The following is a 15,337-nucleotide window of genomic DNA, read 5'->3' on the forward strand; positions in this document are numbered from 1 at the left end:
CAACTGAGCCACCCAGCCAGGGCTTCATTACAGTTATTAATCTCCTTGGGCCCCAACGTATTTCTGCCCAGGTTCTTCTTGTAGGGTGGTGTGAGATTTCAGGATTTAGAGATGGATACTTGTTAATGTTGTTCATTTTTAAATAAAGTCTCCATTTCTGACCTCATTCTCCTTTACCAGCATCGTTTTACAATTAAACAATTAGAAAACTGAAAGAAAACAGTTTACAGTAAGCTGTAAAATGAAATGCACCGATATCCCCAGTGCTAAGTATTAAATAAATAACATCTAATTTGAACGGTCTTTTATTTTATGTTGTGCTTACCCTATTAATGAGTGTCTATATGTTTTATTAACTGGATCAACATTTGGTTTAGGACAAGTTCAACTTAAGATTTCTTTTATACCTTCTAAATCTAGACTGCAAGTTCTTCAAGAACTCAGACAGTCCCTGATCATTCAATCATTTATTCATCCAGTTCTCATTGTATATAGTGAGAATGACCTTATACTAGGCTCTGTGTAACTACTGAGGAGAACAGCCCAGCTGCCAGCAAACTCTAGTCATTTTGCAAGACAGGCATTAAACAAGTTACATTAATAGTTCTTTAGAAGTATTTTAAAAACTGTCAAAATAAGTACAGAGTGCTACTCCAGGGGCATCTCTCCTGTCTACAAGACACAAGGGGACTGAGGACTGAAGATTGTGCAAAAAGAAGGGCTGAGGGAAGCATGTTTTAGACAGATGGAATAGCATAATGAAGTGCTCAAGGCAAGGAGAAACAAGTGCCTCTGAAGACCGTAAACGTCCCTGTAGCTGGGGTGAAGGGAGACAGGCAGTGGGGCCCGGAAGGAGGTAGGGCCAGATTGATTTGCAGGTTTGCATGAAATAAATAAGTTTCAAACTTGTGTTTTGAACTTTTACGTAAAGGAAGTATGAAGCCATTAAAGCAGAAAGTACCACAGGATATGTCCCTGTATAAAAAGTATCCTATCTGTTGTAGAGAATGCCATATTTTGATGTGTATAATGTGTTCCTATATATAATGCACCCCAACTTTCAGAAAAGAATCGTTCACTTTAATTTTAATTTTTAATTCAACTATTTATTTATTTATATTTAGAAACAAAACTGATGATTGCATTCCAGGGTATTATTTTGAATACAGATATCATTATTATTTTCCAGCGTTACACTTTTAATGCATAAGCATAAATAAAAGAATTAAAACCACTTATATAGATACAGAATTAGTACTACCCATGTATAATGCACATCCTTATTTTTCCTTAAAAAATTTGGGCAAGAAAATTGTGCATTATACATGGCAAAATATGTGTTTGGGACAAGGTTAAGATAGAGAGACCATTTAGGGTAAATTGAGATTGTGTAGGAGGGACACTTCTGCCATGATGGAGGAGGTAGAAATAGTGAAAAACAGATGGATTCTAGAACTGTTAAGAGATTTAGTCAAATGAACTGGGTGCTTGATTGGATGAAGAACATGAGCAGGGGAGAAAAAGGAGTTGAGGTAGACACCAAAGTTTCTGAGAGGGAGAACAGGTAGGTGGAGGAGCCATTGCTAAGTCTGAGCTTGTGGGGAGAGGACCAGATTTAAGGTTAAATATCATAAGCTCTTTTTATACTGCATCCCAGTGGGTGTTGTTTTTGGACATCAGAAAAGAGCTTTAAACTGTCACAGAAATTTGGGAGTTACCAATGCTCAGGTAATAATTGAGGTCGTGGGCAGGAATACAGGCACCTAGTGTGAACATAGGAAGGTCTGAGGACCTCCAACATGGAAGAGCCTACAAATGGAGTACAGCTGGGTTACCTGAGGAGCTTCTGGGAGGTAGTGATGGCCATGACAGGGGAAAGGGTCTTACAGAGGGAATGAATGCCAGGCAGTTTTCTTCAACACTGGGAAGCTAAGCAGCACCCAGCTAGGGTTAGGCACAGAGCAGGATCTTAGTACATATAGGTCAAATTCTCTCTTTCTCTACTTTCAGACCTTCTAGGACCAGGATGAGACCATGATCTATGCATCTAGAATGCAAGTTTGTGACTCATTTGTCAGGAAAATTTCAGATTTCATTGGGGTTTTAGAAACTTGACATCATATACCACTTTCTTCTTCAATAGACCACATTGATTACTTTTATAGCACCTTTAACTTTAGAGAAATATGAGGTAATAAAATCAGAATAAAGACTTATGTACTAAACTGATACTTGGACTAAGAGGACCCTGGTAAAATGCCTTCAGCAATTTTCCTGTGCCTGGCATCTTTTCAGTCAAGTCCTAATTTTGGCATGGTTTCTGTGCGCTAAAGTGCAGATGGTGTCACCAGTGATTGCCACTTAGAGGAATACTCTGCTAGACTCTACCTGTAATGGGAGGTACTCCCTCCTAAGTCTTTCACATCTGATTATATGCCCAAATGAGAAAGGCACCAAGGTGAATCTGTGATATTTTCAGCAGTTTAACTATATATCCAGTTCCATTGTGGTTGAAGAGGTTTTTTGAATGGAGCACATCTGAGGATGATTTTAGTTTTCTCAGAGGATGGGGTCAGAGGTGTAGACAGAACTTTCCCCCCCTGAAGACACCACTACAAATCTTGGTTTCCTGAAAAGAAAAAAAAATTCAAACCTGTGATTCTTATTCCTTAGAGTTAAAGTTTAAAATCCAAATCAAATTGTTCATGACACAAAATAATATTACTTGCTACATTTTGTCCATTTTATCAAAATGTGTATGATCCTCATGTAATTTTTTTTTCACATATTGTTGCCCATAATTGTCTTGGTGGGAGGTTGGGAGAACCAGGTTCTTCACGTGAGTAATGTGACTGATTTTGTTTGCTTGAGATACACACTGAGTTAACTTCATTGGACTTTCCCCAGGAATTGATGCGCATACACGTGGTGGGTCATTATGCTGCTGCACCTGTGTAGTGTGAAGGTCAGTGTGTTTTTCTGATTATAAGTGCCCATCTACGTCATTCCATTAAAAATCCTCTCCATTCATAATGGAATGTGCCTCAGTCCAGAGCTTATTGTAGATATCCAGCCCAGAAATTCTTTAAAATGAAGATCCATCACCTGTCCCTTTCTATCGCCGTCATCCACCCTAAATTTGACTGTGCTTCATTTTAAGATAATGTTCTTTGCATTCCAGCTCCTCTTTTGTGATGTGAAAATAAATACAGTTGTGACAAGGGTATTTATACCTGGGAAAAAATCACTCTATAATGGTCCTTCCAAAATGGCAGCTGTGAATCTCACTGTCGTGTGGTTAATTGCCTTATATTAGATGTGGGCACACAGAAATATACCTGGAGACAAGAGCAATGCTCTCTTCTGTTGACTCAGACATGCCATAAAGGAGATTGCCAGTTCATCAGAGGGACCTCTTGCAGCTGATGGTAGTCCCAGGAAGCACTTTCCTCAGCTTCCTTCAGATATCCCTCCAAGTCCACTCTTTCCCATATTTCAGAAGTTTTACAATTTTTGGTGACAGCCCCACATCTATTGGACACTATGAATCATGATTTATATTGGATGCTTTCCTCTGTGAATACTTATCTACTCATCACAATCCGAAGTCATGAGTATGACCATTGTTCCTACCTTACCTATGAGGGAACTGGGTTATGTCACTGCTTCAAAGCATATGGTGTGTAAGTGAAGAGCAGGGATGCAAATGAAGTTGCCTGTTTAAGGTGGAATCCCCATCTACTGGGCCTTAGTGCTGCCCTGGGAATATGCACTCAGCCAATCCTTAAGTGAGGGTTTTGTTTAAAAAAATAAATAAAAGTTCACATTTGCATATCACTTTGCAGATTTACTAAGTACATCTACATATCCTCATGCATATTCAGTTAATTCCTGAAATGATCCTGCACTAAGGAAAAGGAAACCATGAGATGTTCAGTGAGGGTCTTGGCATTCATCAGCTCACAGGTGGGTGAGCAACCCTCAAGCTCATGTCTTCTCTTCCATTACAAGATGCTGCTTCCAACTCACCAAGATGGGAGCTTTTTAAACTGATAAATGTAGAGTAATTTGGAGAATGAGTATTTTATGTATTTTATTCAGGAAGCATTAAATTAGTGCTTAATCATTTACTGTCAAATAACCAGGGACAGTCACATTACAGTAACTTTAAATGCTCTTTTTTCTTATTGAGTATCCCAGTTTTTTTGTGCTGTTGACTGAGGTTTGATTTCTCTCAATTCACTTGGCTAATCCCCCCACCCCCTTGTCTTCTTCATTTGGAAAAGGCTTGACTTTTGCTAAGAGAACATTTTCCCCCAACAAAAAGCACTCTCATTTGTTTACATTACCCTGGGACTTCTAAATTTTTTCTTTGGCTTTAAATATACAGTGAGAAGTCTTTAAAACAACCAGTAGTCCCTTTTAGGTGAGTTTAACATTCCAGGAGAAGTCCCTCCTCTCCTCTTTCTAGGACTGGTATTCTTAGAAAGTTAGAGCTTCCCTGTCCTGGAGAATGTCAGTTCGTGTGTATATTCAAATACAATTGTTGCCTCAAATAATATTCCTTGTATTTAACATGTGCACACAGATCACTTAGGAGAGTTTATTCAGTGATCTAGGAAGTGCAATGGCCAAATATTCTCCCTGGACATTTATGTGAGTGAGCTCTTAGTGATTAATGGCAGAGAGAAGACTGAGATCACAAATGAAGGGCTTAGTTTGTGAAATAGGAGCATACCCACAACTTCTTGCACAACGATGACACTGGAAACCTGAAGGGACAGAACATAGCTAACTTATTACCAGTTTCCATGGAAAGTCAATGCAAAACATCTTGATCCAAACTCTGTACAATAAAGGAAAGCCCTATTACTTTTTCCATTTTTTGCCTAAGTTTTTAAACTTAAAATTGATCTCACGGTTTTCTTCACCTTACTATAGTACTTTCTAAGAAGATTCACCATACTTTGAAATAAGTCTGCAACATTGCTAGCTGGACTCATAAAAATACCTGGAGATGAACTGGGGATTATTTATTTAACAATTAAGTGTAGAATACCTTTCAACTTTTGGAATGATCCTTAGCAAGATAAATGCTCATTTATTGAAGAAGCCCAAAGGAGGGAAAACTTTATGCTAACACCACTGCTACATCTCAAAACATCAAGTATAACTTTACATGTGGAGTCTCGGCATTCACATATTGTAAAAGTCTTTGGAGTTATTCCTATATGTATCCCTAGTTGAGAACTACTGGGTAAAACTGATGAGAACTATGCTTCTATGTATCTGTGAATAAGAGAATGGAAAAGAAATCTACATTCAAGATCTTTTGCTACAAAGAGTATCTGGTTGCTGAAAGATAAGTTTCCTGAAGTCAAAGATCCATTTTGGAAAATAAACAAACATTAGGACTTCTGTGTTACAACTAATACCATTTCTGTGTCAGACTTAGATACCAATTGTACAAGAGGGGAGTAACACCTGTGGTAGAAAAATGGAGGAATTAGAATTCTAGCAGGAACTGTAGCCTAAAAGAGTTTCTTCAAGCACAATGAGCCCCCAAGAGCCAATCTACCTGTTCAAAGACAGCTGTGTTGGGTAGGAGCAGCCAGGCCCACCTAGCTCAAAGCATCCTAACAATGACCACACACCTTACAGGGCATCAGAACAGCTCATCTCTTAGTCTGCCACACTCTCCAAAGAATTTAATGATCAGTTCTTTTGGCTTTTTCAAAATTTCATCAAAACCACCTGGGGTAGGGTGGCAGAATTAAGATGTGGACCTTTGCCTGTATTGATTTCCTTATGTGGATGGGTGGAGGGGAATGGAAGAAATGGAGAGAAAAATATGGCTCATTAGATTTCTCTCTATATCAGAGCAGGTAGTAGGTGTAGGACTTGAAAGAATAGGGCATTAAGAGTTGAGGGATATTTAAATCTTCTCATGTACAAAGTGAGGCCTGACTTCTAGTCAAGGTAGTTTCATAAGTAAACACAGCTCATCTCTTTGCACAGTCACATCAAAATTGCAACTAAACTGTAGAAAAACCATCATACAGAACCATCAGAAATTGAGTTTAATGGAATTAAAGAAACCGCATCCATCCAGAGTGGTAGGAGATATGGAATCTGCTGGTCCTATAGTCACATGTGGTGGATAAAAACTTGGGAGTCTCAGGTATGAGGAGTCCCAGCCCCACACCAGGTCCCCCAGCCCAGGGGTCCACAACCAGGAGGATATGTCCCCATAACTTCTGACTATAAACACCAGTGGGGATTGAATCATTGGAAGAAACTTCTGGAGTCCCAAGCAGTTCCTCCTCAAGAACCCAGATGTGAACTTAATTCATTCCCTCTGAGCTCCAGCACTGGGGTTGTGTAGCTTGAAAGGTACCAATGGAATACAGGGAGAAACTAAAATGTCTGGCTTGAAAGTGAGAGCTGGAGGACAGCTTTCTCTTAGACAGAAAAGCAAGCAGAGACTCTTGTCACTTTTCTGAATACTGCCCTCACACAACCACAGAGCTAGCAGGCAGATGCCATATCAGAGACACCGTCGGCCTGGCTAACACTGTTTGCCCCACCCTGAAGATCCACTGATATTCTGCCTCACTCAATTTATAGTTCCACCCATGCTGTTAAGAGTAGCTCTTCCATATGAATGTTTTGTTTTTGCTCATGCTTCACAACTTCTTAAATCTTCTCAGACAAGCAACAGCCATCATCCATGCCCCTAACCCTTTTACCACTTGCTAAGTGGCCCCTGGCCTGAAACTGGCAGCAGCCAGCTTAGGTTCATAGTTTAGCTTCACCTGGGAATCTCCAAGCCCAGCACAAGTAGCATCCATCTCAGATACTTTATAGCTCATGCAGGGTGGCCCTGGGCAGAACACAGGTGGGAGCTCACCTTGGCCTGCAACACACACAAGAAAACCCAGAACATGCATATCCACTGGACAGCTACAGACCATGTCAGAACACAACCACCCTTCCCCTGCATAGCTGATCCTCCATGGAAGGTAGAAGGTGGTCAGTGGTCACAACCAAGGGCTTTCCCAAGCCAGTCCTTGCAGCTGACTAGCCAGTGAAAATCCCTCCCATTGACCTGCCAACAGCAATCAAGGCTCAAATATGAGCGGAGTATACTCAGAAAACATGAAGGTTGCATATCAAATACCCAGCCTGGGTGAAAGGGGTGGCCGTGCCAATAGACTCTACAGGATACCTATTATATTAGGCCACACTACCAATACAGGGAGTCATAGCAGCTCTACTTAATGCATAGAAACAAACAGAGAAACTGCCAAAAAGAGGAGACAAAGAAATATGTACCAAATAAAAGAAAGATCAATACTCCAGAAATAGAACTAAACAAATGGGAGATAAGCAATCTATGAGATGCAGAGTTCAAAACACTAGTTATAAGGATACTCAAGGAACTTAGTGAAGACCTCAACAGCTTAAAAAAGATCCAATCAGAAACAAAGGATACTCTAATTGAAATAAAGAACAGTTTGTAGAGAAACAGCAATAGAGTAGATGAAACTGAGAATCAAATCAATGATTTGTAACATAGAGAAGTAAAAAACAACCTACTAGAACAATAAGAAAAAAAAATCCAAAAAACAAGGATAGTGTAAACAGCCTGTGGGAAAAATTCAAGCATTCCAACACCACCTCATAAGGATTTCAAAAAAGACAAAGAGCAAGAAATTGGAAATCTATTTGCAAAAATAATGAAAGAAAGCTACCTTAATTTTGTGAAGGAAATAAACATGCAAACCCAGGAAGCACAGAGATTCCCAATCAAGATGATGCAAAGAGACGCATGCCAAGACATATCATAATTAAAATGACAAAGGTTAAAGATAAAGAGAGAATCTTAATAGGACTATCAAATCTCCAAATGTATTTACTAGAAAAAATACAAATAGTCTTACATAGAGAAATCTTATTAACCTGTTACTGTGTGAATTGATGATTTAAATTATATATTCACTCATTTCTCATGTACTCCTCACAACAAACCTATTATGTATGTGTTTTTCCCTGTTTTATAGTTGACAAAATTGAGGCAAAAAAGGATTAAGAAATTTATACTATATGCCATGAAGGATTGAAACATGTCACAATCTAGACACTTTTATATTTGTTTATACTTAGCCAAAATAGATTATGAAATTTATATACAAATATAGACCCAAACATCTATAGTATAAGAGAATGAAATAATAGTTATTCAGATATACCAAACATTTCAGTCAAATTTTGACAATTGCTTTGTCAATCAGGTATGCACACAATCCTCCAACTTACTGAGATCCTTTATATAATGAGGTTGCGTATAAATAATTGTGAGTCAAAAGAAACAGGGAATGGGAGAATATGAAAGCAAGCAAGCAAATTGTCATACATGTTGTCAAATGTCAAAAATAATACAATTTAGTAACAAAATTTACCCTTCTAAAAATATTTAAATCATGTTTATTCTATTCCAGTTGTCTCCATTTTTACCCCTTTGCCTCTCTCCACCTATTTCACCCCCACCCCCTGCTACCACAGTCACTTCCCACTCTGTTGCCCATGTCCATGGGCTATTCATACCTGTTCTTTGTCTAGTTTCTTCACCTTCTTTTCCACCATTGTTCTCTTTCACCACTCTCTCTGGCCACTTTCAGTCTGCTCCATGTTTCCATTCCCATGGTTTATTTTTTTCATTAGTTTATTTTGTTGTCTTTCAACAAAATTTCACTTACAGATTTTACTTATAGGTGAGATCATATAGTATTTGTCTTTCACCGACTGGCTTATTTCACTTAACATAATATTCTTCAGTTCCATCCATGTTGTCCCAAAAGGTAGTTTTCCTTTCTTTCTCTCTCTCTCTCTCTTTCTAAATGCAGATTGATTTTATTTATTTTTTAAGTGTCAAAAGCCATGATAAAATATTAAAAAATTTAAATCCATTATAAAGTCTCAGCAATTGAAACAACATGACACCAGCACAGAAAAAATCAGGTAAATCAATGAAATATAATGAGCATTCTAGAAACAAATGTATATATCTATCTAAAATGTAATATATGATTAAATTGATATTTCAAATCAATGGGGAAAATAAGGTTTATTTAATAAATAAGATGCATAGACCACTATTACTTGAAATAAAACAAATATAGAGCCCTATTTCACATATTATACAAGAAATATTCATATGAGTTAAGAATCAATATGTAGAATCTAAGGAATTTTAGGAGAAAATACAAACTAACATATTTCTTACCCTGAACTAAAATATTCAAACCCAGAAGCTCTAAAGTAAGTTATTGAAAATATGACTATAGTAAACTTTTAAGACTATATGTTAATATACATATTAAAAAAGTTAAAGGATGAAATAGAAGAGGGAAGTATTTGCAATATATCTAAAAAAGGGTTAATCTTTTTTTTAGGGAAAAATTCTACAAACCTTTAATCAAAAAATGGATAAAGAATACCAAAAAGTTATCTAAAGTTTAAAAAAAATAATAGATATAGGCAAGAAATATACAAAAACACGTTTAGTTTCAACAAATAATAAAGTAATGAATAAAATAACGCATTATTCTCACAATCAGATTAATAAGTATTAAAAATATTGGTAATATCAAGTACTGGTGACTGTGAAAGGTACTCGATATATTCATAGACTCTTTTTCTTCATCTTAAAGCAGTCTCTTTAGCAGCATATTTTGCAGTGCTGGTTTGGTGGAGGCATATTCTTTTAGCCTTCTTTTGTCTGGAAAACTACTTAATTTGCCTTCCATTTTAATTGAGAGCCTTGCTGGGTAGAGTAATCTTGGTTGCAGACTTTTGCTTCATTACTTGGAATATTTCTTGCCATTCCCTCTTGGCTTGTGGTGTTTCTGTTGAGAAGTCAGCTGCTAACCATATTGGGGCTCCCTTATATGTTATTACCCCTTTCTCCCTTGTTTCCTTTAGGATTCTCTGTTTGTCTTTGATATTTGCCATTTTAATGATGATGTGTCTTGGAGTGGGCCTCACTGGGTTCCTCTTGAATGGGACCGTCTGTGCTCCCTGGACTTGTGCGACTTTTTTTCTCCTCCAATGAGGGAAGTTTTCCACCATTACTTTTTCAAACAGATTCTCTATCCTTTGTTTCTCTTCTCCTTCTGGTAGCCCTATTATACAGACATTATTACATTTCAGGTTGTCCTGCATTTCCCTAAATGCCTCTTCAATCTTTTTGAGTCTTTTTTTTTTTTATTTTCTTGCTCTCTTTGGGAGCTTTTTTCTACTCTGTCCTCCAGCTTACTGGTTCAATCCCCTGCTTCATCTAGTCTCCCTTTGATACCTTCTACTGTGTTCTTCAATTCAGAAATTGTATTCTTCATTTCCTCTTGTCTGTTATTGATAGTTTCTATGTCCTTTTTAATGCTGACATAGTTTGCAGTAAGTTCCTCATATTTTCCCTGTAGTTTTTTGTAATTTTATCTAAGCTCACTGAGCTCATTGAGCTTCCTTAGAACCATTGTTTTGAGCTCAATATCTGATAGTTTACTTGCCTCTATTTCATATAGTTCTCTTTCTGGAGATTCTTACTTTCCCTTCGACTGGGGGTTGTTTCTTTGTCTTCCCATTATTTGTGAGACTCTTCTTTTATGCCTCTGCTCCTTAAATTGATCTGTCTTGACTTCCTGATTTTGTGGTGAGAAATTCTATGGTAGGAGACTGCTGTTTTGTCTTTCTGGATATGCCTGTGATTATGTCAATATTGACCCTGTCTGACCTTAGGCAGTCTGTTCGAGACTTCCTGGAATCTACTGTCCATGGCTGTCTCTGTCAGCTGTTAATCCCTAAAGAGAGAATCTTAAAAGCAACAGTTAGTTACCAACAGGGGAGTTCCCATAAAACTGTTGGCTGATTTCTCAAAAGAAACTTTAGAGTGCCCAGAAATAAACCCATGCTAATATGATCAGTTAATATTTCAAAAGCGGGCAAGAACAGAAAATGGAGTAAAGATAACCTCTTCAATAGTTGGTGTTGGGAGATTTGGACAGCTACATGCAGATATGATATTAGATCACCAATTCACACCATACATGAAAATAAACTCAAGGTGGGTAAGACTTAAATATAAATTGTGATACCATAAACATCCTGGAGGAAAACATTAGCAGGGGAATTTCTGACATCCCATGCAGCAATATTTTCTCTGAACTGTCCCCCAGATATATCCCCTAGGGCAAGGGATATAATGGAAAGAATGAACAAATGGGACTATATCAAACTAAAAAGTTTCTGCATGGCTAAAGAAAACAATGAAATGGAAAGGGAACCAGCCATATGGGAAAACATATTTGCCAATGACACGTCAGACAAGGGTTTGAGCTACAAAAGATATAAATAACACCCAGGACTCCAGGCCAGGAAGACAATCAATCCAATTAAAAAATGTGCAAAGGACCTGGACAGACACTTCTCAGAGGAGGATATACATTGGAACCAGAGACACATGAAAAAGTGCTCAACATCTCTAGGCATTAGAGACATGCAAGTTCAAACCACAATGAGATACCACTTCATACATGTCAGAATGACCATCACTAATAAATCAACAAACAACAAGTTCTGGTAAGGTTGAGGAGAAAAGGGATCCCTAATACAATGTTGGTGGGAATGCAGTCTAGTATAGTCACTGTGGAAAACAGTATGGAGTTTCCTCCGAGAAACTACAGATGGAAGTGCCTTTTGATCCAGCAATGCCACTGCTGGGTCTATACCCTAAGAATCCTGAATTATCAATTCAAAAGATCCTATGCACCCCTATGTTCATAGCAGTATTACTTACAATAATATTCTGATTTCTCTTCAGATTGTATAAATCTTTCGCCTTTTACAATAGCCTAGGGCTGAAAACAGCCTAAGTGCTCAATCAGTAAATGAATGGATCAGAAAACCATGATAAATTCACACAATGGAATATTATGCAGCAGAAAGAAAAAAGGAGTTCCTACCCTCCGCAACAGCATGGATGATACTGGAGAGCATTAGGCTAAGTGAAATAAGCCAGACAGTGAAAGACAAATACCATATGGTCTCTCCTATAAGTGGAAGTTAATTAACAAAACATACAAATGAGCGAGATAGAACCAGGGACTTGGAAATAAAGAACCAACTGACAGTGACCAGAGGGGAGGGGAGTGGGGAATATTGGGGGAGAGAAGAGGAAGGGACAAACAAAGGAACATGAATAGAGAACTCATGGGCATGGACAGAGCAGGGATTGTATGTGGATGTGGGAAGGATGGGGTAGGGGTGAGCAATGGGGAAAAAGGTGGGACAACTGTAACTGAACAACAATAAATAAATAAATTTTAAAGAAACTTTACAGGCTGGAAAGGATTGGCAAAAAATATTCAAAGTCATAAGTAGAGACTTACAGCCAAGATTGCTCTACCCAGGAAAGATATTGCTTAGAACTGAAGAGCACATAAAGATCTTCCCAGAGAAGAAAAATCTAAAGGAGCTTATCATCACCAAACCATTATTATATTGAGGTAGTAAAGTGAGTTATTTAAGAAAAAGAAGATCAAAGCTATGAACAATATAATGGCAGTAAATGCATATCTATCAATAACTGAATCTGAAAGCAAATAAAGCAAATGAGAACAGAGGCAAAATCATGGATATGAAGAGTGTTTTGATGGTTGCCCTATGGGAGGGGCTGTAGGGCAATGGGTGAAGAGGTGAGGGGATTAAGAAGTATAAATAGGTAGTTATAGAGTAGCCATGGGGATGTAAACTACAGTATAGGAAATGGAATAGCCAAGGAACTTATATGTATAACCCTTGGATATGAAAAATGGGTAGGGGCTGTCTTAGGAAGTGGTAGGTGCTGGGTGGAGGGGGACAAAGGAGGAAAAATTTGGACAATTTTGATAGCATAATCAATAAGATATAGTAATAAAAAAGAAAGAAAGAGGCCTCAGAGTCTGTGTATTATTCAAGATCAGCCAGGCTGAGAGGCAGCAGGGTTCAGGGAGGTCTGGGTCCAGCCCCATTTCCTCTCAGCTTTTGGCTTTGCAAAATGTTTGTAACATTTGAAACAGTCATTGAAAACAGTATTGCTATAGTCCAGGCATAAATACTTTTCATAACACTTGCAAAACTATTTTGATGAGCTGTACCTCTCAGATACAATTTACTATTGAATATCACATACCCTTATGTAGCAGATGTTATAACCAAACTGATGGGTTAAATGTTATGTTTTAACATTATTCACATACAAATGCACAGATAGTCATGGTTTTGAACCTACGAGCCTGATGTAGGTAATGTTATTTAAGAAAATAGTTTTTTTTTTTTTTAATATCTCTTAGATCAGCTGTACCATCTGCAGGGTTAACTGCAATAAAGAATAAGGAATACAGTAGATGGAATCAACAGTATGTTAGATAAAGCAGAAGATCCTATCAGTGATCTGGGAGACAGTATAATTAGAACAATTACAATTAGAACAGCAAAATGAAAAAAAAATAATTAAAAAAAATGAATACAGTTTAAAGTACCTTTGAGGCAACATCCAGCATACCAAAATTCACATCATTGGGGTAAGGAGAAGGGAGTATAAGGTGTTGAAAATCAATTGGAAGGAATAATGACTAAAAATTTTTATAACCTGGTAAAGGAAAATAAACATAAAGCCCAGGAAGTACAGAAAGTCCCAGTCAAATGAACCCACAACGTCTTACCATAGCACATTATAATCAAAATGCCAAAGATTAAAGATGAAGAGATAATCTTAAAAGTTGTGAGAGAAAAGCAGTTGGATATATACAGGAGCTCATATAAGACCATCAGCTGATTCCTCAATGGAAACTTTGCAGGCCAGGAGGGATTGGCATGAATTATTCAAAGTATTGAAAGCCAAGAACTTACAATCAATATTGCTCTACCCAGCAAAGCTGGAGAAAATAAAGGGGAAAAGAAAGGGAAGGGTTGTTAAGAGACATGAATAAAGGACCCATGGACAAAGCCAAAGGTAGGTAGGATTGAGGGTGGGAGGTGGGAGGAGATGGCATGGGGGAAAATGGTGGGGGGAAAATGCAGACAACTGTACTTGAACAACGATAAAAAAAATAGAAGTTTGCCAAAAATAAGGCACAAATCACAAATAAAAATAAATAAATCAAAGGAATCAGTTTTTCAGAAAAGAAAAAATCTGGAGTTCATCACCACTAAATCAGTATTATAAGAAATGTTAATAGGACTTATTTTAAAGAAAAGATAAGTAAAAATAATAAAGTATAGTAAAGGAAAACCCACAGACAGAAAAAGAGCAACAACAATAGAGCAGCCAATTATGAAGCTAATACAAAAGTTAAAATACAAAAGTGGGATGACCATGTGTAATTACTACAAAATCTAAATGATACATACACATACATACACAAATGAGTAAAAACATTTCCAAAAACATAAACATTGAGTAAAAATTCAGTGATTCTGCAAATTGTTTGAAATTGGTAGATCATAACTTTAAAACAGACTGCTATAAAATTAGCTTGAGATATATATATATATATATATATATACACACACTTATAAGTATATATGTAAGTATATATACATATATATTCTCACATGTTAACCAGAAAGCAAAAATCTATGAGATTTACAAGAAATAATGAGAAAAGAATCCCGATATAACATTACATAAAGTCATCAACATACAAAAAAAAGAGAACAAGAAAATAAAAAAGGAATAGAGAACTATAAAAACAATCTGAAAATAATAAAATATAAATAACCACATGCCTATCAATAATTACTTTAAATGTAAATGGACTAAATGGTACAATGAAAAGAGATAGGGTGGCTGAATAGATAAGAAATCCAAACCCATACATATGCTGCTTATAATAGACCCACTTCAGGTTAAAAGATACATACAGACTGAAAGTAAATGAATGGAAAGAGAAATTTTATGAAATTGGAAATTTTATAAAAGATGGAGTAGCAACACTTACACCAGTCAAAATAGACTTTAAGAGAAGGGTTGTGACAAGAGACAGAAAAGGGTAATTTATATTGATAAAGGGATCAACCCAACAAGAGGATATAACTTCTATAAACATCTGTGCACCCAATGTAGGAGCACCTAAATATATAAAGAAAATAATGATGGACAAAAAGAGATTGACATAAAGACAATAATACTTAGGGGTCTTTAACACCACATTGAAGTAAATAGATCATCCAAACTGAAAATAAACAACAAAAACAAAAGTAAAAAAAAAAACGAACAGTGGCTTTAAATGACACATTA

The sequence above is a fragment of the Pteronotus mesoamericanus genome, unplaced genomic scaffold, assembly GCF_021234165.1.
Source record: "Pteronotus mesoamericanus isolate MK-2021 breed Mesoamerican mustached bat unplaced genomic scaffold, CSHL_Meso_final scaffold_85, whole genome shotgun sequence".
NCBI classification, from domain to species: domain Eukaryota; kingdom Metazoa; phylum Chordata; class Mammalia; order Chiroptera; family Mormoopidae; genus Pteronotus; species Pteronotus mesoamericanus.